The following is a 24,851-nucleotide window of genomic DNA, read 5'->3' on the forward strand; positions in this document are numbered from 1 at the left end:
TCTCCTTTGGCAAACGTCCGCATTTCATCATATGTTATAGTGTGAGAAGATAATAAACAATAAGCAAAAGGTCAATCTCGAAGTGCGAACACTAGATAAGAGTCACACTTAGTCTTCTTTCTTTTATCATTGAATTCTCGCCAACTTATCGGCAAAGGTCAAGCTAGTTCACCTTTGACTTTCGTGATCTGGCAATTAAAGATAAATTAATTCTTGGCAAATTACTTTTCAGAAAATTCTTTTATATTTAGTTTAAATTCTCAAGGAGAGGAGTGGATCTTGTTTTAGTTGTAAGTAACAAACATTTATTGCATGCAATTTGTTTAGTATAAGTAAATTAATACAGTGGTTTAATTTTAGTATATCCGCGTGGCGATCCTCGTCTGAAATTTCATTTCATAAATTTTGGTGTGTAAATTTGTTTTCTTTTAATTAAAAATGTCAGACGCTAGTGATTCAGACAATGAAATAGATCAGTATTGTACAATTTCGGAAGCTCTTAAATTGATTCCTGAGGCATTTTCAGGTGATAAAAAGAAACTAAAGGAGTTTCTTGAAAATGTAGATGCCGCTTTTTCCTTGGTAGCCCCTAATCAGCATACAAAACTTGAAATTTGTAAAAGCGCGTATAACGGGCGACGCTAAGGCCAAGATTTTAGTTAGAGCAACCACTGAGACATGAACTGACGTGAAACGCATCCTAGAAGAAAATTATTCAGTTAGGAGGACTCTTGATTTTCATGCCTGTCAGCTTTTTAATGCTCGACAAGGCCCAAATGAAGGCACTGCTGCCTGGGGGTCACGAGTTGACACCCTTCAATCAGAACTAAAGGAAAGCGCTAGTCGCGTTTGTGCTGACGAAGAATTAGTAGGAGCCATATCCCTTATTGAGCACTTAGCTAAAGCAAGTTTTATACAGGGTTTAGCAAACGAGCGTATTCAAACTATAGTTAGAAGTAAGAGTAATGACCAAACAAATTTGGGTAAGGCAGTGGAAATTGCCTTGGAACAAGAAAGCAACCTTCTGTCACAAAGAGAAAAACATAGAGAGGCCTCAGTTTGATCTTCAAATTTTAAGAAAAAACCTTCTTCCAAGCCACCTTCCACTATAGTCTGTACTAATTGCAATAGAAGGGGGCATTTGGCGCAAACCTGCTTTTTTAAAAAGAAGCCGGCCCAAATTAAAGCTGTTTCCGCGGAAGCGTTTAAAGGGAATAAACCTAGCAAAAAGGGTAGGCGCAACCCTTCAGGAGTTCCACGGACAGGCATCCAGCCGTCGAACTTAAAAATAGGGCAAGAGCGATGCTCATGTCCGCGTTGCAACGCACATATGCATAGTACTTGTGAATGCACACAGTGCACTCATAGGAATCGTAACGCCGCAATACCGCACATTCAGTGCAACAATACCAGCCAGAGTGCACCTGGCTGCAGTGTGCATCCCAGTTTTTGTCCGGACATAGAAAAATTACATATAAACTCTAGAATGAACGCAAGTACAAATCAGGAAAACATTTAATTGTGGAACCAGAGATGCAGCCGCTTGGTCCCACAACGTGTAAAGGTTGCACAAAATTTCAAGATCACTCCTGGGACTCAGGCTTGGGTAAGATGAACAAGAACATACAAAATTATTTAGAAATATATATTAAGGAGCTAGGCTCAGTAGTAGCCCTTTTACCGGATACAGGAGCCCATATTTCCCTCCTTAAAGTACAAGCCCTGCCTTCCGACTTACTAGAGTTAGCTAAACAAAATCGAGTGACCAATATCCAAGGGTTAGACGGAACAGTACACAACACTTTAGGTTGTATCACCCTTACACTGCACCTAGATTCACAAGATTTTAAACATAAATTTCACATTATATCAGATCAACTCAATATTACTCCACCTTGTGTAGGAATTTTAGGTATGGATTTTTTCGCAAATAATGGTTGCAGTATATCCTATTTCAAACACGAACAACCTCTAAGTAGTACAAAGGTAAAGTTAACGGTACCAGCTAGAAGTGAATATCTTGCAGTTTTGCCCACTTCAAGCCAAGGTACCTGCATAATTCCAAAAAGGATATTAACTACTAATCTGTACTTAGGAGAAGCTCTTACTCAAGCAACAGACAACAAGTTTGTGGCCTGTTTGCTAAATACTGATGAGAAAGATATAACAATAGAACTTGAGCCTATACAATTAGAACCTATTAGTGAATTAGATTCTACTATTCATACACTAAATCAACATTTTGTAAATTCACAAAAAACAAACGTATCAACCCAGAATAGAAAACAAATTTTGAAACAAGAATTAAGATTAGATCATTTGAGAGCAGCTGAAAAAGAATCATTAATACACTTATTGGAAAATTATACTGATATGTTTTTCTTACCTGGCGATAAGCTTACTACTACTTCCACCACTGAACATGCAATTCGATTATTACCAGAGCATGAACACACGGTAATAACACAAAAAACTATAGGTTACCCGAAGTACATAAGGAAGAAATTAGAAAACAGATAAAAGAACTTTTAGATCAGGACATTATTCAACCCAGTCGAAGCCTTTGGAATTTCCCCTTATTGGTCATTCCCAAAAAACTAGACGCAAGTGGTAAACCCCGTTTTAGGGTGGTGGTGGACCTCCGCAAACTGAACGCCATTACGGTGGGGGACAGTTATCCTCTTCCTAATATCGTAGAGATATTAGAACAGGTAGGGAACGCAAAATATTTCTCCACAACTGACCTAGCCCAAGGCTATCTACAAGTAAATTTGCGTGAAGAAGACAAACCCAAAACTGCGTTTACCACTGCTGACAATCATTACGAATTTAGACGTATGATTTTTGGACTAAAGGGTGGACCTTCAACCTTCCAAAGACTTACCAATACGGTGTTGGCTGGCCTGCAGGGCCTGAAATGTTATGTGTATTTGGATGATATTATAGTACATAGTCATGACCTTTTCTCCCACCTGTCGCGACTTAGAGAGGTATTTGATAGATTAAGAGAACATAATCTCAAAATTCAACCTTCTAAATCTGAATTTTTGAAATCCGAAGTAGTATATTTAGGCCATATCTTATCAGAAAAAGGCGTACGACCTGATCCACGTTTGAGAAAATTACAGAGTATCTAGTACCAAAAACAACAAAACAAGTTCAGCGTTTCCTTGGTTTATGTACATTTTACCATCGTTATATAGAAAATTTTAGTCACATAGCCAAACCTTTACATGAATTAACCAGAAAAGGAAAAGCTTTTAAATGGAACGAACCCGAACAACAAGCTTTTGAAACACTTAAACAAAAGCTTACGTCATATCCAGTTCTTAGATATCCTGATTTCACTAAACCCTTTTTTTTAGTACCGATGCAAGTGCAGTAGCTCTTGGAGATACCCTCCCGCAAGGAGAACCCGGACAAGAATATCCCATTGCATATGCATCGCGAGTTTTAAATTCAGCAGAACGTAGGTACAGTACAACAGAAAAGGAATGTTTGGCTATAGTTTGGGCTTGTAGAACTTTTCGGCCTGATCTTTTGGGTAGAAAATTCACAATCTTTAGTGATCGTAAACCTCTCTCTTGGATCTTCAATGTCAAAGATCCCAGTTCGAGATTATTGAAATGGAGACTTAAACTTGAAGAATTTGACTATGAAATTAAATACCGCCCAGGGAAGCAAAACCTGCCGGCAAACGAGCACAGCCGAGCTTACACTGTACAACAATTAAACGTAGATGAAATTAATGAACCACAGACAGAGACTTTGACGGAACAACTTAAATTACAAATTTTGAAGGAATTTCATAGCATCCCAATTGCAGGACATCAAGGACGAGATCGTACCTTACGTAAAATTAAACAACACTTACTACTAAATAACTATTCGCTAAATGATTGGCCTACCTTACGAACCGATGTAGAACAATACATCAAAAAATGTGAATTATATCAGAAAAACAAAATAACCCATAATAAAACAAAAATGCCTTTAGTAGTAACTGACACTCCACTCAAACCCTTTGACAAATGTCTCATGGATATAGTAGGGCCCCTTACCCCTACGCGTAATCAAAATAAATACGCACTAACCTTTCAGGATGACCTCACGAAATTTATAGTAGCGATACCCATAGCACAGCAGGATGCTGATACTATTAGTAGAACATTTGTAGAACATATTGTATTACGTTATTGTATTCCTTCCGTGTTACTCACAGACAGAGGGAGTATGTTTATTAGCGATCTATTCCGAAGGGTTTGTAAACTCTTACGTATAGAAAGAATATATTCCACAGCGTATCATCCTCAATCCCATGGATCCATAGAAAAAATGCACCAGAGCTTAGTTGCCATACTTCGGCATTATGTCTCTGAGACACAGACAGATTGGGACACTTGGTTCCCATACGCAGTATTTGCATTAAATACATCTCCGCATACAACCACTTCGTTTTCACCTCACGAATTGTTGTTCGGAAGACCTCCTTCTATTCCCGGTGTTCTACAGCAAAAACCGATAGAACAAAATTACAATTACGACGACTACGTTAAGGTTCTGAAAGACAAAATAGAGACAATGTATGCCATAGCCCAACGTAACCTAAGACAATTTAAAGAGAAAAGTAAGGAACATTACGACAAAACAGTTACTAAACCGTTGTTTGCATCCAGAGACAGTATTACTTTATGACGACACGGTTCGACGTGGACGATCGAGTAAATTATCCTCCTATTGGATAGGCCCTTACAAATTAATTCGAATGGACGGAGTTAACTGTATAATACAGACCAAACGCAATACTACCCTTAAGGTTCATGCAAACAGACTGAAACATTACTACTAGACTGTATATCGACACTAGTCTGTATCGACCTTCTAGAATATGGTATTTTTTTATTTACAGATTGTCAGTATGTTCTTGTTGATATTCTTAAGTATGGGTCTCGTCACACCTGTGACGATTGCGATTCAAGCGAGAATGGAGCGTTTCCAAGACAGTCCTGGCTTGTATTACGAATACCAAGGATTAACCCAACTTTACAACACTGAATGGAAACTTGTAACCTATGTAAATATATCTCGGCTAGATTTAAATTTCCAAAAGGTTTTTCAATATATTCAATCTACTCAGTATTTATGTCAACATAAATTGGTAAGAAACAACAAAATTAGTTGTACCACTACCTTAGAAAATGGGATAAATCAAAAATTAAAATTCATTCGTGAATCACAAATGTTAATTAGGCAAATAACTGAAGCTAAAACTACAGAGCGTACAAAGCGTGGCTTTTTTAATTTTATTGGAACATTGAGCAAGACCCTGTTCGGAACACTGGATGCCGAGGATGCCGAATACTATACTAGTTAAATAAACAAATTGGAGCAAGAACAAATAGACTTTTTAAAATTAGCTAAAGGTCAAATGTTAGTAGTTAAGAGTACATTACAAACTATCAATGGTACTATTTCGGTAGTAGAATAAAATGAAAAACAATTAAACCAATCAATTCACTACCTCATTGATGAATTAAATAAACGGGATAAACGAATCACTCACGCCTATCTCACACTGGAGATGCGTGTGCTTTTAAATGAAAATATCGAAAAGATCGATAAACTTTTAAGAGACCTTAGACAAGATTATGAAATGATACTCCAGGCTATAATAAATGCGCAGAAGGGTATTCTTCAGCCTCATATTATTAGTCCTGGACAGGTATTCGCCCATTTCCAGGCATCCGCACCCAGTGTTCCTCAAGGTCTTACGCTTCCCTTTGCTCCTACAATTTCATATGGTTATTTACTTCAAAAGGCAATGACATTGAATGTATTTATATATAATAATGTCCTAGGATATGTAATAAGCTTACCTCTTGTAGAACATTTAAAATTTGATACTTATAAATTGTTACCTCTTCCAATTAAGATTACAAATTCAACTTCTTGATTTCTTTTTATTCAACCAGAAAAGAAATTTCTAATTGTTGATATAACAAAATAATATTATGCTAAATTAGATGTGAGTAGTTTTACCTCTTGCAAACAATTAAATAGTGAATGGTACATATGTAAACAAACATTTCCTATTTTATCAACACACGTTCATGATGAGTGTGAAATTAAATTATTGCAATATGTAAGAGATATACCATCGGATTGTAATCGACGCATCGCAGTGTTAGAACAAACCTTATGGACTCAATTAAAGAACAATCAATGGCTGTTTGTAGCGCCACAACCAGAGAAATTAACAATACTTTGTTCACATCAGGAACCTTATGACCTCATTATTACAGGTATAGGTAAAATTACTCTTAATCCAAATTGCAAAGGATATGGATTACGAACATTAATACAATCTCATAGCACTTATCAGGTAAATGCAACAAACAAAAATCTTATTCCCAAATTAAATATTTCATTTGACTGTTGCGAAATTCATGGTGAAACCTTCTCCATTGATGAAATCTCTTTAAATATTCCATTAAAGCATGTAATAAACAATTTAGATGATCTTAAGCTAGCTTCGCATAAAATCGATGATATCGATAATGCAATAACTGAACAGGAATGGAAACTATATCATTCTAAACGCATTTCACAATGTCAATTTATGCATATATTGGTGCAATTATTATACTTTTATTGGTATTATTATATTGTTGTAAAAGAAGCCAATGTCTTAAATGGATTTCGAAAACTTGTACTGATGATAGCTGTATGAAAACACTTTGCTTTAAACCGACTATCATTAATAAAATTCGTTCTAGTAAGGCAAGTTATGATGTAGCCTCGGTAAAAATGTCTGAACTGACACATAGTCAAACTACCTTACATGAACTAGAGGAGTTGCCTTCTGTTAAGACTAAAAAACGTGGACCGACCCTGAAAAGTCGTTAACTCTGTACAATTTGTTATATATACTACAATACTTGGTAATAATGATCCATTTCTCTCCAATTCAAATTACAATAACCTGGTAATAGTGACCACGCTTACTCACTTAAGTATTTTTGTGTTTGTATTAACATCATGTGGGCAGCATCACCTATATGTGCCCTCTTATTTTCAGCTTTATACCCTGGACTAGTTTCTTCTTTCGCTTTTCTATTACTGAAGTGACGGATCGCTCCCCCTCTCCTTTTTAGGAGGGAGGTGTTGTAGACACCTGGGTCTTACCCCTTTTTTTCTTTTTTTCTTTCTTTTCTTTTTTTTCCTCTTTCTGCTTGGTCCCCTTCAAGGCCCTCAACCTCCTTTATTCTTATTTTTCATGCGTTTCATCATTTTGGCATTACTGATACATTTGCCAATCACATGTCTGTCATGCGCTGGATTGCTTATTCACTGAAACTATCAGTTAATGTGACTATAAGTTATCACAAAGGGAACATGTAAATTTCCATCAAAAGGAACCACGTTAGCATCCAACCCAAATCGCATGACAGCTTCAAAGTTCATGATAACTTCAGTAATTGCGAAGCAGAGAAGGAACTAGGACAATTACAAAAACTTGTATAAGTCAAGGATGTGCACTCAAAGCGGCCTACGTCACATCTTGGCAATACTAACCCCCTATATAAACGCACTACACCTTTTATATTGGGTCAGTCTCTAGTGATCGGCTAAGAATTCTGCTGTTTGGGGCCGCCGTCGCCGTTGCCGCCGCCACCTCCACTGTCAACCTTCATTATCAACACCAGCTGCCAGCATTACTCATTTTGTATTGTTCACTTTCTAATTCTAACTCTTTTGAACTGAACAAGTTTCGTCCTCTCCATTGCCACACATACTCCGAGTTCAAGATGTGTTCGCAGCCCGCTTTGGGACCTTTATAAGAAATGTAACTATTGAACAAATTTCCTAACTTACTTTATTCGTAGTATCTGGGAGAACTGTAGTTAATTTAGACTCCAATAAATTAGTAGTAGCAGAGGACAATTGTTTTTTCAGTCATTTCAAAGAAAATTACTCGAATCCCTACTCCGAAGAGTTACCTGTAGCAGAGGCCGGACGCTCGGCACATCCTACCGACGCCCCTGCTACAACACTGGGAAGAGATATGGCCAAAATACTCTGATGATGATCATGACCTTGATGAACCATCGACATCAACATGTACATCCAAGGATCCAACGTTCATCCCTGACTGTGTTCGCGAGCCACATTTCATCCGGCAATGTGAACTTAATGACCTAGTCCGTGATTTGCACCTGACAAAACAAGAGGCGGAACTTCTGGGATCAAGGCTCCAGCAGTGGAACTTATTGGATGCAGAAACGAACATATCAGTGTACAGGAAAAGGCATGTTCAATTTTCAAGCTATTTCTCAATGCAAGATAATGTGTGCGTATGTACGGATATAAATGGGTTGATGGCGGAGCTAGGAATTCCTTACGTTCCAGAAGAATGGAGGTTATTTATCGACGCGTCAAAGGTCAGCCTTAAAGCTGTCCTTTTACATAATGGAAATAAAAAACCTTCTATACCACTTGCACACTCAGTGAAGATTAAGGAATCCTATGACACCATGTCAACTTTGCTAAATCTTATAAATTACAAGGACCATTGTTGGCAAATATGTTGTGATCTCAATGTAGTTGGTATTTTATTAGGACTGCAGTGCGGTTACACGAAGTACCAATGTTTTTTATGTTTATGGGATAGCCGAGCTGATGACAAACATTATGAAGTGAAGGAATGGGAACCTAGAGTGAATTACGTACCTGGAGAATGCAACGTCAAATACGCTCCTTTGGTAGATCCTAATAAGATATTACTACCGCCACTTCATATCAAGTTAGGACTTATGAAAAAACTTTGTCAAAGCCATGGACACATCTGGTGAAGGTTTCAAGTATTTGCGAGATAAGTTCCCTAACCTGAGTGATGCTAAGATTTCAGCGGGAGTGTTTATTGGTCCCCAAATTAGGAAATTAATGCTTGATGATAGCTTTGACAGCAAGTTAAACAGTGCTGAGCTAGCTGCCTGGACAGCATTTAAGTGTGTTGTGCGCAACTTTCTGGGCAATAACAAAGCTGAGAGTTACACTAGAAATCGTACAGGACATGATACAGAAATACAAAGAGTTTGGTTGTAGGATGTCTTTAAAAATCCACTTTTTGCACTCCCACCTCAGCTTCATTCCTGCTAAGCTAGGTGCTCTCAGCGACGAACAGGGGGAAAGATTCCACCAAGATATAATGGCAATGGAGAAAAGGTACCAGGGACGATGGGATCCTTCAATGATGGGGGACTATTGTTGGGGTCTTGTTAGAGAATGCAACATTTCTTACAAAAGAAGGAAGTAGTGTACGTTTTTGTAACCCAATGGAAGTTTCATATATTGTGATAGTTTTGATTGTCTTTTCATGACCTTTTGGTACATTTGTATTATTGCTTATTGTAAATTGTCACACTTGTAAATTATATTGTATTATATTTTATATATGTGTTTGTGGTAATTAAGCAAAACGTTTTACCTCAACTTAAGAGATCTGAAAGCATTACTATAAGGTGCAATAAACAGTACACACAGTATACATACAAACATATTTATTTCTCTAGAAAGAATAAAGCGATTATTACGAAACTTGGAGGGTTTGTTAAATATGAATCAAAGTATACTTAGGTATAATTTCTATGTTAGTATATGCAAGGGGACAAGATCTTGGGGTGTAAAATAAACGAAAAGGGAAATTTTGAGGGATTTTCCCGAAAATCCCTCTGTTACGGGAAAATCGTACGTGATGGAGAAAAACCGAGTGAATATTCGAATTCAGCGCAAAAAGTTCCTTTAAGAACAGGTATTTCCTTTTATGTAACAAAACCTTTGTTAACTAGTGTTATATGTTCTTAATTGTGAGCACTTTAGTCAGACAAACAACACAAAACAACCTAGACTCTGAAAGAGAAATGTAACTTCTTCAAAGTGGAAGATAGTAGACACAGTCTTCCCTCGGTAGGCACAGTCTTCTTCTACGCTCCTGCAGACAAAAACCGCGGAAGACTCCGTCTGTGGCCCAGTTAGAAATGCCACCACCTTAACCGGATGATTGTGGAATGAAAATTGTAGTAGTAGGTTTTTCGACACGATAATGAAATCCCACACACAACATGATATGACAAAACAATGAAAGTAGAATAGTAACGATGATGAGGTAAAAACATTGACTTATGATTTTTCTAAGCTATGTTGCCAAATGATCTTAAATGAAATTTAGACCCATTCAACTCAATAGACCATCAGCCAGGAGGCTATAACACCCTCCCATGAGAGAATTTTCGGCACATATATTATTAATGTTCTTTAAGATCCTTAGTCAGAAAATATATCAAATGAAATTTTTGAGTTTTACGTCCCACGTATTTGCCGGCTAGGCTAAAGGACACGGTGAGGGTGAGAAATGAAGGAAACAGTGGAATGAAGTGGGACGAAATGGGAGAACCCCGAGGAAACCCACGCACACGCTCCACCACAAAGTTCACTTGGCGGGAACAGGGTTTGAACCCGGGACCCCATGCACCAGAGGTGAACGCTCTGCCACTGAGCCACTGCGGCCCCCGAGTCAGAAAATAGTGTCTGATGAAGGACATGTTAGATATCCGAAGCCGTAACACATTATAGTTTAAAATACAGTGTATGTTGAAGCTTTGATCAGTGTTTCTTTTGTTAGAGAAAATAGTTGTTGGTCAATATATAAGTGCAACAGATGGGTCCTAGGGTCCTTAAACCTTTAGCGCCCCCCATTTATACAGACTCAGATGTGATCTCCTTAAATCCACGTTGGTCAGATTCTCAGTGCGACACTGGAACAATAGTAGGGACGTCAACATAAAAATTGTGCACTTCTGAAAAAAAAAATGTGAAACTTTCAGGAATACTTGTTTGCACCCGGCAGAAGAAATCTAGAGGTAGGGCCCAAATTTTTTCACCGCCATTTGGAAAGTGGCCGTCATCTTAAAAAATAGGGCTATTTTTAGAATATTCATTTTAAGTAGCTACTGCTTCAACACTATTAATCCGAATTTCATGGTTGATTCTCTTCAGAATAAAACAGGCTTTTGAATGCAACATGGCGTATGTTCGTATGACGTACAACGAAAGGGTAATTTGGAGAAAATTTTCTTTTAAAAAATTCGTTTTGGAAGTTTAAGCCCCCCTAGAGCCCCCCATGTGAGAGTACGCGAACCAAATGTACCCTGAAATAATACATAGGGGTTATGGTATCTCTGTCAAATAACATTGGAATATCCTATATAATGACATAAGAAAAATTATTTCCTAATCCTGTTTGTAAGTAGGAAATTTACACTAACAGGGAAAATAGCGATCTAAAATTTCTGGATAAATGAATATTTCAACGAATTTCATGGTTAATACTTCATTTTCTTTAAAATGAAACAATTTCTCAATTGCAATACTGTCCATGCCCTTGTGAGGTATGGAAAAAGGAAAATGTGTGGAAAATCGAGAAATATATCTGAAAACCTTTTTTAAAAATGCTTTTTACTTCTGAAATGATCCCGGTTGAAAGCACGTGACCTTAATGTACCCTAAAAAATACATTGGAGTATTGGCAATGTTTCTGCCAAATACCATTCCGATATTATACATAGTAACGTTGTGAAAAATAATTTCCCAATCCTCTTAATTATACATTAGGGTGTTTTTTGATACCCTTTATTTTGAAATCTGGAGATATAAAGGGAAATTATTTATAACATTTCATTTGTTTGTGTTTAATTTAATTTTGCATTATTGGATTCATCATTCATTTTCTTACTTTGACACAACAAACAGCTTTGCTCCTGACACGTTAGAAACAGAACGGGAAGAAGTATTAGAGACTAAATAGCTTTTAAAATAAAGGTAAAACTAATGTAATGTAACAAACCACATTAAATGTCAGTCTCAACGTCGTCAAAATCATAATCGCTAGTGTCAACACAAGTACAGTTCACAGATGACGAGAAGAACCCTAGCAGAAGTAGTGTGACGTAGGTATGGGCTCTCCCACTCTTCGCACGGGGGTTTCAAATGACACCACGGAATAGCACACAGATAACTACCCGGAGTAGCAGACGACATCTAAGTATAGACCACACCTAAAAAACCGAAAATGGACTTGACCGTGTCGTTGACCTTTCCCCGCTGCCCCTGTTTTAGGGTTCTTCTCGTCATCTGTGAGCTGTAGGAAGTTGGAATTGTTAACTTTCATTTTCACAGTCAGTACACTTGTGAAGCATTGTACACTGCATTCGTGAGCGTTGTACACTGCATTTTGTTTATGCAACGAGGAGTGTTGCACTTTTTGCAAGAACAACTTAATAATTCCCTACATCTACGAGCTGCTTCAGGAAGAGTTGTCCATGTTGGCTCTCAGCTCCCAGTATCATTTCTGTTCCAACCGCAAAGGCCTGGATCAGGTAAGGTAGGTTGTTTAACCAAGCACTGTTATCAATAATAGCCAGCTCCTAATAATAAGCCACTAAAGACATGTTAAAATAAAGCTGATTTATTGGTGGTAATCCTTCCATGGAATGTCCTTTCTTTGTAGACTTCTTTCCTACACTCATTAACTGTGCTGACATGATGACTTATCATACATCAAAACAACAAATTTGTCAACTTCGTCCATAAACATCTAAATTTCTGCAGGTTGCTAGGACAAAATCTGAAATGTCTGTGTGATCTTCAGGAGATTTCTGTATGTTTTCCAAGCGTTTTCCCCATAATCAGTAAAAGAGGAAATTGTGTTGCAAGAAGACAATGCATGGAAAAATGGAAGGGAAGTAGATTTTTCGACTCCAAGCTTGGAAAATAGTAGATGAATTGGATGTACTCTGAATTCTTTACAGTGCCAAATGCAATCCATAAAAAGGCTGCTTGTAGTTGATTAAATTATGACAAAGAAAGCAATACAACATCAGCGTCTACTGTCCGAATGATGATAGATTTGTGTCCAGCTTGATACGCCTTCTTAGCATAAAGCAAAATTCTTGCATCCGCTTCCTCTTGACTGCATGGCTGAAGATCTTCATGCGTACATAATGGTGTATTGCACAATATCGCTTATCCTTTTGTAGTCACCACTTCTTTCCCGACTCGAGATACGACTTTAGTTGCAAGTAGATCGAATAGTTTCTTCTTGTTTTCACCATTGATCAAAACGTTCTATCAAGTTCTAGGCACAGGTGTATTACTACAAACTTTTCGTCTTATGCTAGCACCTCTAAACGTCCTGGTCTCGGCTTGTAGGTTTGTAGTTATCCTAGACAATGTAAATTCTGTTTATACTGTCCCACTCGTGAAGAATTATGTTGGCAAATTTCTGAGTACATATCAAACGTCTTGGCATCTCCAGGTGGTATCATGTGGAGTAAGGCTGGGCCATTCAGTATGGCACATAATGCTGTAAGTTTGTCGCTGAGATAATCACAAACATTTCTGAAACCGTGAAGAAGATGAGATTTCTTAGATTTTCGAAGACGTCCACAGTCTGACGAAGAAGGTGGAAATGGCTGGCTTTCATGACTAAAAAACTCAAGGTTAGAACCTCACTACTGACACTCGATATATAATTTTGAAAAGAGGCACGCATAATTTCTTGCTCTTCTCATCCTCAATTGGGATTTGCTCTTGGTGGGAAATTTTAAATAAAATAATTTCACTTGATTGAGTTTGATCGGTTTCTCAATTGTTACTACTTGCTGTTCAAGTTTGGTGTTGACAAATTCTTTAAATTGATGCATTCCAAGGTCTCTTATTTCTCTTAAATCCACAATTCCCCTTTGAGAAACAATGACCCTATTATGCACATTTCGCAAGTCTTGGCTGCTGTCTTCAGGTGGATTGCCTAAATCTTCGAAGCCTTTGCGTGTTTGTAAAATAAAGACTTGGTTTTTGATGATCATTCATGGTGTTCCTTTGAGACTATGTTAGGCTTTTTACATCCTTCTTCAAATTTTTGTATCAATCTTGTTACTTCAGAACTAGATACCATCCATCACCTCCAAACATCTGTTTTTTTTGTTAATCTCACTGCACCACCATCCCCCTTAACGTAAGCATTGCACTGTTCATGCACCTGGTCCAATGCCATTGCAGAAAATAATCTCTCACTAATGTCGGGAGTAAACTTCCCAGCTAAAAACTCCTCATGAATTCTCGGATGTATCTCTGGCAGATTTTTCATGTCACGTCAATGCACTGGAAGCCATCTGGCATAGGTTTGGTGGCATAAATAAAAAGAACCAAGGAGCCCATCTTGTCAGAGAATTCCCATAGGACTCAAACTTGGAGCTTCAGATTGATTTCAACTCCAATATGCGAAACTTGGAATTCTTTCACAATTGTCTTTTCACCATTCCTTAAACGGAAGAGGCTCATTAGCACCATCTTTTTCTTCATGTCCATTAATATATTGAGTATAAGCTTGTTTTGATAAGATAAACAGGGCACATAATGTCACCTGATGTGCATACCTTGCCCTTGTAATATGATGCAATTTGATATATGATTGAGCGTACAAATAAAACTCCAACTGACCAAAGCAGTATATATATTTTAAGGTTATATATTTGTGTTACAGTTTCCTATGTGACATAGCCTTCCTCAGATACATTATGAGAGAAATATCCAATTTTGACAGTTTATATACAATCTGGATGCAAGACACGCCCACTTTCGTGTCTTGCATCCAGATTGTATTTAAGCTGTGACAATTGGACATTTCTCTCATAATATGTCTGAGGAAGGCCGAAACTGTAACACAAATATATAATCTTAAAATATATATACTGCTTTGGTCAGTTGGAGTTTTAATAGTAATCTTGAATTTTCCAAAGCCAGAATGAATAATTTACAAGACTAAGGTCTACCCGAAGATGTTATCCCAGTCTCAATGATACATTCAACACATCCACTGCTATCTGAAAGATCTCCTAGTACACTCATGATAGTCTTCTCCAGATGAAGTGCCCCGATCATCACAACATACCTGTCTTCACCAAACTTTTCAGAACATGTCCAGTGAATACGTTTTGCAATAACATACAGGGAAACATCACAAGTAATACAGGGTCTTGTTCTTCATTCAAATAATTTACAGCATCTGCTACTACTGACATTGAATGTCTAATCATAGCAGATGGTTGCGCAACATCTGAAAACATAGGCAGTAATCCACAGTGAGTTAAGTGTCTTTCTCTACTTAATGTCAGAATTAACTTTTATGAAGTACTGGTAAAAAGTGATATTATGTCCTAGCAAACAAGATTGGGAAATTAATTTTCACAACGTTACTATGCATGATATCGGAATAGTAATTGGCTGAAACATTACCAATACCCCAGTGTATTTTTTAGGGTACATTAAGGTCACATGATTTCGCCCGGGATCATTTCAGGAGTAAAAAGCATTTTTAAAAAAGGTTTTCAGATATATTTCCCGATGTTCCCCAAATTTCCCTTTTTCGCAGACAATTCATAGATTTACTGGTAGAGATATATATTTGCATTCGCTGATAATACAAATAAATCAATTTTCTGTTAATAGACATCGACGTTTCCTCACTGCAAGTTTGAAATTATCATCCCACGTTATCTAGAAATCAACACCAATCTTGCACGAACGATAGAAGAACCAAAATCGACAATAGAGTAGCTAACTAGTACAAAAATAACCCATAATTCCGGCATTTTAATTATTTGATCGGAGTATTATAGCACTAGCTTTTTAGCGAGAAGTTAAGCCGAAATGAATTCTTGCTAAAGGTTACACCCCCGAACTCGAAATCAGAACAATAATTAGGCCATAAATAGCCCATAATTCCGGCGTTTGAGTTTTATTGGATCGGAGCATCGTTATCGCATGGGGGGTTCTAGCTTGATATCAAGCTGGACTCGCACACTTTTATTCCGATTTCCCGCTAAACAGTGGGAGCCCAAAAATTAGGAGTAGAGCAACTAGATAGCCCATAAATAGCCCATAGTTCTGGCGTTTGAATATTTTCGATCGGACCAATGTAACCATTTGGGGGTTCTAGCTTCATATCAAGCTAGACTCGCCCATTTTGAATCCGATTTCCCACTAAACAATAGAAGCCTAAAAACTGGGATTAGAGCAACTAATTAGCCCATAAATAGCCCATAATTCTTGCGTTTGAATTTTTTTGTTCAGACCATTGTAACCGTAACTATATTGGGGGTTCTACCTTGATATCAAGCTAGATTCGCCCATTTTGAATATGATTTCCAACTAAACAGTAGGAGCCCAAAAATTGAGATCAGAGCAACTAATTAGCCCATAAATATCCCATAATTCTGGCGTTTGAATTTTTTCGATCGGATTATTGTAACCATATGGGGGGTTCTAGCTTGATATCAAGCTTGACTGGCCCATTTTGAATCCGATTTCCCGATAAACGGTAGGAGCCCAAAAATTGGGATTAGAGCAACTAATTAGCCCATAAATAGCCAATAATTCTGGCGTTTGAATTTTTTCGATCGCACCATTGTAGCCATATGGTGGATTCTAGCTTCATAACAAGCTAGACTCGCCCATTTTGAATCCGATTTCCCGCTAAACGGTAGGAGCCCAAAAATTGGGATTAGAGCAACTAATTAGCCCATAAATAGCCCATAATTCTGGCGTTTGAATTTTTTCAATCGGACCATTGTAACCGTAACCATATGGGGGTTCTATTTTGATATCAAGCTTGACTCCCCCATTTTGAATCCGATTTCCCACTAAACAGCAGGAGGCCGAAAATTGGGGATAGAGCAACTACTTAGCCCATAGTTCTGGCGTTTGAATTTTTTTGATCGGACCATTGTAACCATATGAGGGGTTCTAGCTTGATATCAAGCTAGACTCGCCCATTTTGAATCCGATTTCCCGCTAAACGGTAGGAGCCCAAAAATTGAGATTAGAGCAACTAATTAGCCCATAAATAGCCCAAAATTCTGGCGTTGGAATTTTTTCGATAGGACTATTGTTACCATATGGGCGGTTCTAGCTTGATATCAAGCTAGACTCGCCCATTTTTGAATCCGATTTCCCGCTAAACAGTAGGAGCCCAAAAATTGGGGTTAGAGCAACTAATAAACCCATAAATAGCCCATAATTCTGGCGTTTGAATTTTTTGATCCGACCATTGTAACCGTAACTATACTGGGAGTTTTAGCTTGATATCAAGCTAGACTCGCCCATTTTGAATCCGATTTCCCGCTAAACGGTAGGAGCCAAAAATTGAGATTAGAGCAACTAATTAGCCTATAAATAGCCCATAATTCTGGCGTTGGAATTTTTTCGATAGGACTATTGTTACCATATGGGCGGTTCTAGCTTGATATCAAGCTAGACTCGCCCATTTTTGAATCCGATTTCCCACTAAACAATAGAAGCCCAAAAATTGAGATTAGAGCAACTAATTAGCCCATAATTCTGGCGTTTGAATTTTTTCAATCGTACCATTGTAACAGTAACCATTTCGGGGGTCTAGCTTGATATCAAGCTACACTCGCCCATTTTGAATCCGATTTTCCGCTAAACGGTAGGAGCCCAAAAATTGGGATTAGAGCAACTAATTAGCCCATAAATAGCCAATAATTCTGGCGTTTGAATTTTTTCGATCGCACCATTGTAACCATATGGTGGGTTCTAGCTTGATATCAAGGTAGACTCGCCCATTTTGAATCCGATTTCCCACTAAACAATAGAAGTCCAAAAATTGAGATTAGAGCAACTAATTAGCCCATAATTCTGGCGTTTGAATTTTTTTGATCTGACCATTGTAGCCGTAACCTTATGGTGAGTTCTAGCTTGATAAAAAGCTAGATTCGTCCATTTTGAATCCGATTTCCCACTAAATGGTAGGAGCCCAAAAATTTAGATTACAGCAACTAATTAGCCCATAAATAGCCCATAATTCTGGCGTTTGAATTTTTTCAATCGAACGATTGTAATCGTAACCATATGGTGGGTTCTAGCTTGATACCAAGGTAGACTCGCCCATTTTGAATCCGATTTCCCACTAAACAGTAGGAGGCCGAAAATTGGGGATAGAGCAACTACTTAGCCCATAGTTCTGGCGTTTGAATTTTTTTGATCGGACCATTGTAATCATATGGGCGGTTCTAGCTTGATAAAAAGCTAGACTCGCCCATTTTGAATCCGATTTCCCGCTAAACGGTAGGAGCCCAAAAATTGGAATTAGAGCAACTAATTAGCAAATAAATAGCCCATAATTCTGGCGTTTGATTTTTTTCGATCGGACCATTGTAACCTAATGGGCGGTTCTAGCTTGATATCAAGCTAGACTCGCCCATTTTGAATCCGATTTCCCGCCAAACAGTGGGAGCCCAAAACTTGGAATTAGAGCAACTAATTAGCCCATAAATAGCCAATAATTCTGGCGTTTGAATTTTTTCGATCGGACCATTGTTACCATATGGGCGGTTCTAGCTTGATATCAAGCTAGACTCGCCCATTTTGAATCCGATTTCCCGCTAAACATTAGGAGCCCAAAACTTGGAATTAGAGCAACTAATTAGCCCATAAATAGCCCATAATTCTGAGATATGTTTCGGTCGTTTTAGTGTTGGTGGTTGGTCTAACTTGACACGCGTATGTTTCTTGCATAAACAATTTCACCTCGACGACCTGGTAAAACAATAAACTATAGCGCACGCGGAAAATGCTTCTACATTTTAATTCTGAATTATATGCTGCTGTACATACGTACAAATCTACATGAAAGCTTTCTGATGTGTTTGTAAGTTTTTTGAGTATTTAATTTTCGTTAGGTTCGTGTCTAATCACTTCTTGTATAGTCTTGACGGCACGAGTAGTGGTATCTTATTTCGGCTGCTATGAGATCCACATCATGAATCTCTAACAATACTGCTTCATCTTCCTTTCAAATAGGTGCTTCTTTAGTGGAATGTTCAGTAGTTCAAGTAACACCAGGCCCGTATGTAGGTAAGTGCTATTCTGTGCTCGAGCATAGGGCGGCAACATTTTGGACTTTTTAAAGATTCACAATGAAGTAGTATTTAAAACTAGCAACCAGCAGAGTCCCGCACAAGCGTGAAAAATATGTTCATGTGTTTAATTTACTCTAATTACATTACTTACTAATTAGCTAGCTTATCTGATTATTTTTAAAAAGTCATCCACTCCCACCCTCACCTCAAAGGATGAGGATGAATTTGAACACCATAAAAACTGATACCGTTTAACTCAGCGACTCCAAAACAACTGTGAATTCACCTCTATTATAGGTCGTTTTCGGGGGGCGGCAAACTATTTAGAAGACAGGGGTGCACAATATATAAATACGGGCCTGAGTAACATGTAACCAGCGATTTCCATGACCCATTGTTTCCCTTTTTCCGTGATCGCCGTTTTCCCTGTTTCTCGAAAAATATGTCCTGCCCTGAGTTAACACTGGAACTACCAGGAAATTAATTATACAAGAACAACAAAGCGGTCATTTTGACCCCTTGTGTTTAAAGTTTTTTTCTTAGATTGGTATATAGTGTACTTTTGGCAATCAAGGCTTGATATGAATGGCCACAAAAATTAATATGCTTTAAAGACACACTAGCTTCAAACAGGTATCAAACTCCGGTCTCCCACACCCAAGGCGCTTGAACAATATGTGTATAAATGTACAGCTGAAATATTTTTAAAGATTAGCTCAGGAATATTTATTATGTTAATAAATTATACATTTATTTAAGAATATAAGATATGGGCAAATAAATGAGTGCAAGAGTAGTAGGGGTCCCTCTTGGCTCGAGTTTGGACTTTGACCCCGACATTTGTGACGTCACAGGATAAAGGTCAATGACCTTGGCCTGGGGTCAATGAGCTAGGGGGTACTTAGGACCACCCCTTTAAATTTTGGCAGGGGTACCTTGGCCCACCCCCTAAATTTTGGCAGGGAAACCTAGGATCACCCCCTTTAAATTTTGGAAATTGCCAAATCTAAAAATTTGGTATTTTAGGCTAGGACCATTGTATATACCTCTATCAGTACTGGGGGTCTATGGGTAAAAAATTGCCAAAAATTCAGAATTCGGAGGTTTTTCACCTAATTTACCCCATTTTGATGAGGTGTTATTACCCTATATGGTTATATGGGCGTATACAGGGGTTCATTACCTTTCATAAGACATGGGTATATTAATGCACCCCTTGAAATTTTTGGGAGGGGTACATTAACCCATCCTTAAATTTTGGAAATTGCACAATTCAAACATTTGGTATAATAGTATAGAACCCTAATATGTATCACTATAAATTTGAGTGGTCCACCTCGTTCCCTTTCATGGGTACAAAATTGCCAAATTTTAGTACAACCACGTGTTTGGATTTTTGGCCCAATTTGTCCCCTTGGATGAGATCCTATTACCTTATATGGTTATATGTTCATGTATAGGGGTATATTCCTTTCATAAGACATAGGTACATTTGTGCACCCCTTGACATTTTTAGGACGGGTACCTTGATGCTCTTAAATTGTAGGAATTGACAAATTTAAACTTTTGGTATCACAGTGCTGGACAATAATATATATTATTATAAATTTGGGTGGTCCACCTCGTTCCCTTTTAGGGGTACAAAATTGCCAATATATAAACGTAAGCAATACGTAGTACCACGTGTTTGGTTTTGACCTAAGTTATCCCCTTTGATGAGGTCCTATTACCTTATATGATTATATGGGCGTATACAGGGATCCATTTCCTATCATAAGACGTGGGTATATTGATGCACCCTTAAAATTTGGCAGGGGTACATTGACCCACCCCTTCAATTTTGGAAATTGTCCAATTTAAGCATTTACAGGACCTCAATATGTATCATGATAAATTTCGGTGGTCCTTTCATGCGTACAAAGTTGCGAAATTTTTAGTACAACCACGTGTTCGGTTATTGACTCAATTTATGCTCTTTGATAAGGTTATAAGGTATGGACGGGTATCCCATTTCAATTTGGTAGGACCATTAGGGTATCAAATGCTAGTACGGTCACGTGATCGATGATTTGTTTTTGATGCGCGACTGGTCCGTGGCCAATGTTCTCTACGAATTAGGTGAAAATTTTAAACAAGATTCATGGCATTTAAAACTTTCTTCAACTTTATAACTCAAAAAATTCAAACAAAGATTTTCAAAACAAAAAAAATGATACGAAAACTTTTAAACAAAATTTTTTAAACTGAAAAATCAAAATAAAATCTTCAAATACAAAATTTGAAACGAAAAAATTTTCAAACAAAATTTCAAACGAAAAAACTTTCAAACCAAAGTTTTGAAACAAAAATTTTCAAACAAAAATTTGAAGCTAAAGAATTTTCAAAAAAAGTTTGAAACAAGATTTTTGAAACGAAAATTTTTTAAACTAAAAGTTTGAAGCAAAATTTTCAAACGAAAAATTAAAAACAAAATTTTGAAACAAATAAATTTCAAACGAAATTGTTTTCAAATAGAATTTAAAATCAAACAGTGATCAACTTTCACGGTTAACCGTCAAACCTTACCCGTTTTTTAACTATTTGATTAACAAATAAACGGTTTTCAACTATTCGATTAACAAATAAACGGTTTTAAACTATTCGATAAACAGATAAACGGTTTTTCCGTTTCTCGCCAACATTTACCAGTGAGTGCAAGAATTTACAAACTAAAACAAAAAATTTGAAGTCACTTGAAATACGAATCATATTTGAAACAAGGTGTTAGTGCTTATCATCGATACACAGTGGAAACACCCATTTACCTGTACTCTCGCAGGACCTAGTGGGTGTGGAAAAACGTATTTTGTGAAGCGATTACTGTCACATCTCCCAACCATGATCAATGCAAAATTTCGTAAGATATACTGGTATTATGCAGAATGGCAAGACGTGTATGCAACAATGCCGATTCCAGTAGAATTTCACGAAGAACTTACACGAATGAAAGATTTTCAGCCTCAAGATGGACCACTTTTGGTTATTATTGATGACCATATGCGAGCAGTGAATAGTGATATTGTTGATATTTTCACAAAAGAATCGCATCATCGAAATATTAGTGTGATTTTTATAACACAAAATGTATTTCATCAAAGTAAAGCAAATAGAAATATGAGTTTAAATTGTTCGTATTTGATGTTTAAAAATCCACGTGACAAGTCACAAATCAAGCATATGAGTTATCAAATCATGCCTGAGCATCCACTGTTTCTACAAGAAAGTTATTCAGAGGCAACAAGAAATCCACATGGCTATTTACTGATGGATCTTAAGCAAAATACACCCGATGAAATGCGATTTCGTACAAATATTTTTCCTGGCGATTTGCATCATTACGTTTACGTACCAACAAAACATATTTAAATTATTGTGCATGTGAGAAGGATGACTTAGTCTGTCACGATGTCTCCTACAAGAAACACGCTGATTTGCTACATGCTCTACACAAAGCTAAACCAAGATTGCGTAAAGCTATTATTGCCAAAGCAGGCGCTTCATTAATTCATAGTATTTGTGCATGTTGTTATAATGTCTTAAAAGGCAATGTTCCACTGAGAAGTGCGCAGAAGGCAAGATTAAAGCGTTACAAGAACACGCTCCGCTATCTCGTGGACAATACAAAATTATTGGATAAAAAGAAAAAAACATTTAGCCGTACAACAAGGAGGATTCTTACCTGCATTACTTGCACCTCTTGTAGGAAGCGTGTTATCCAGTATTTTGTTTAAACAATAAACATCATGGAACATAGCAGGAAGATAGTTTTACTGCCACCAGAAATGCTTCAACGAATGCATGCATCATCATCCCGTGCGAGTGAAAATCGAGAATCTAATCTCAATCGTGAAATGCAATCTATATTGAATACATCGTATCCAAGTGATGAAGAAAAATGGAATCAGTACAATAGAATATTACAGAAATATCTTTATGTGATACGTAAACAAGAAGAACCAATACCACTTACAATTACATCAATGAAACCTGATGGTGACGTTCCGAATGTTGATGATAGCACGAAGCAAGAAATTTTAGCCGCAATACCACAAATGTATCGTAAGAAAGCCGAACTACTATTCCGTCGTTTAAAACAAGATGACACAATTACGTGGGATCATAAAGGAACAGTGTACATTAACAATAATCAACTACATGGATCCAATATTGTGGATTTAATGTGTGATGTGACTCGACCGAGGAAACATTCGAATCCTCAAGGCTGGGAATTGTTTTGCAACTACCTTGCATCGTCAAACACACCTCAAGAATTGATTGGTAATCCACGAAGGTTAAACTATATTTTCAAGCATAATAGTACAACAGCATCTGAAGGATCTGCACCACCAAAACCTGCACTAGAATTATTTTCTTCCGGAGAAGAAGAAGAAGAAGAAGATGATGATGATGATGTTTTAGAAGTCCGACCAAAAAGAAAATGTATCATTCCACAATGGTCAACGTACAAACCATGAACAAAAAGTTGAAATCCATTTATTACAATCCAGCACATCCTGCATCATTTTCTACAGCAAAGGAATTATGGCAAGCCACAGAAAAATCTATACCTCTAGCCAAAATAAAACTTTGGTTAAACAAACAACCTACCTACACGTTACATCGTCCTGTACGTCATCGTTTCCGTAGAGATTTTTATCTTGTCAACAATATTGATGATCAATGGGAATGTGATTTAAATGATTTACAATCACTTCAAAACAATTACCTTTATATTCTTACAGTGATTGTTGTATTTAGCCGGTACGGGTGGGCTGTACCACTAAAATCAAAAAGTGCCGAGGATATAGTGAATGCATTTGAATTGATTTTCCAAGACAGGAAACCAATTGTGCTACGTAGTGATCAAGGAACTGAATTTACCAACAAGACAGTACAAAAGTTTCTCAGGAAACAAACGTGCAATATGTTACAACAAAGGATCCAGATATTAAAGCCAGCATCGCAGAAACATTTAATCAGACATTGAAACATCGTATGTGGAAATACTTTACCAAATATCAAACACAATTACATCAAAGTATTGCCTTTACTTGTAAAAGCATACAATGAAAGTCGACACTCCAGTATTAAAATGGCACCTGCAAACGTTTCTCAGGACAATTTACTGGAGGTGTGGCATAACTTATACGACAGAAAACCACAACGTTCAAAACAAGATACGGATTTATCTGTTGTTGATACTGTTCGTATTAGTAAAACAAAACGTGTCTTTGACAAGGGTTACCTCGAGAACTGGACTTGGGAAATATTCAGAGTAAAAGCCATTGTACCAAGAAACCCACCAGTGTATCGACTAGAGGATTTAAATCATCAACTCATCGATGGTGTTTTCTACAGAGAAGAATTACAACCAGTACCGATCCCTTCGACGTTCCTCATCGATAAAATATTATGTACAAGAACAAAAGGTCACAGAAAGGAGTATCTCGTCCAGTGGAAAGGATATCCTTCATTCAATTCGTGGATCCCTGCAACTTCATTGAAGAAGAAGAAGAAGAATGGAACCTGATCAAGAATTTTACGTTACACTTCCCAGTAATAGTTCCATGGATTATTTTCCAGAAAATACATTGACTTCATATATTACGAAATTACAACGACGTGTAGAGTTTCGCCAGAAATGGGATGTGGCAATTGTAGAAATTCATTATCCATATTCTTTACTGAACATTAACAGTGAAAACAATAAAATATACAAATCATCAAGCAGTAATGATCAGGAACCGTGGAAGGTTGTAACGATCCCTGTACGCTATTATAACAATATACGGGATCTTATTCATGCAATTAATACAC

Source organism: Thermobia domestica, chromosome 7 (genome assembly GCF_964235325.1).
Source record: "Thermobia domestica chromosome 7, izTheDome1.hap1.1, whole genome shotgun sequence".
In the NCBI taxonomy this organism is placed as follows: Eukaryota; Metazoa; Arthropoda; class Insecta; order Zygentoma; family Lepismatidae; genus Thermobia; species Thermobia domestica.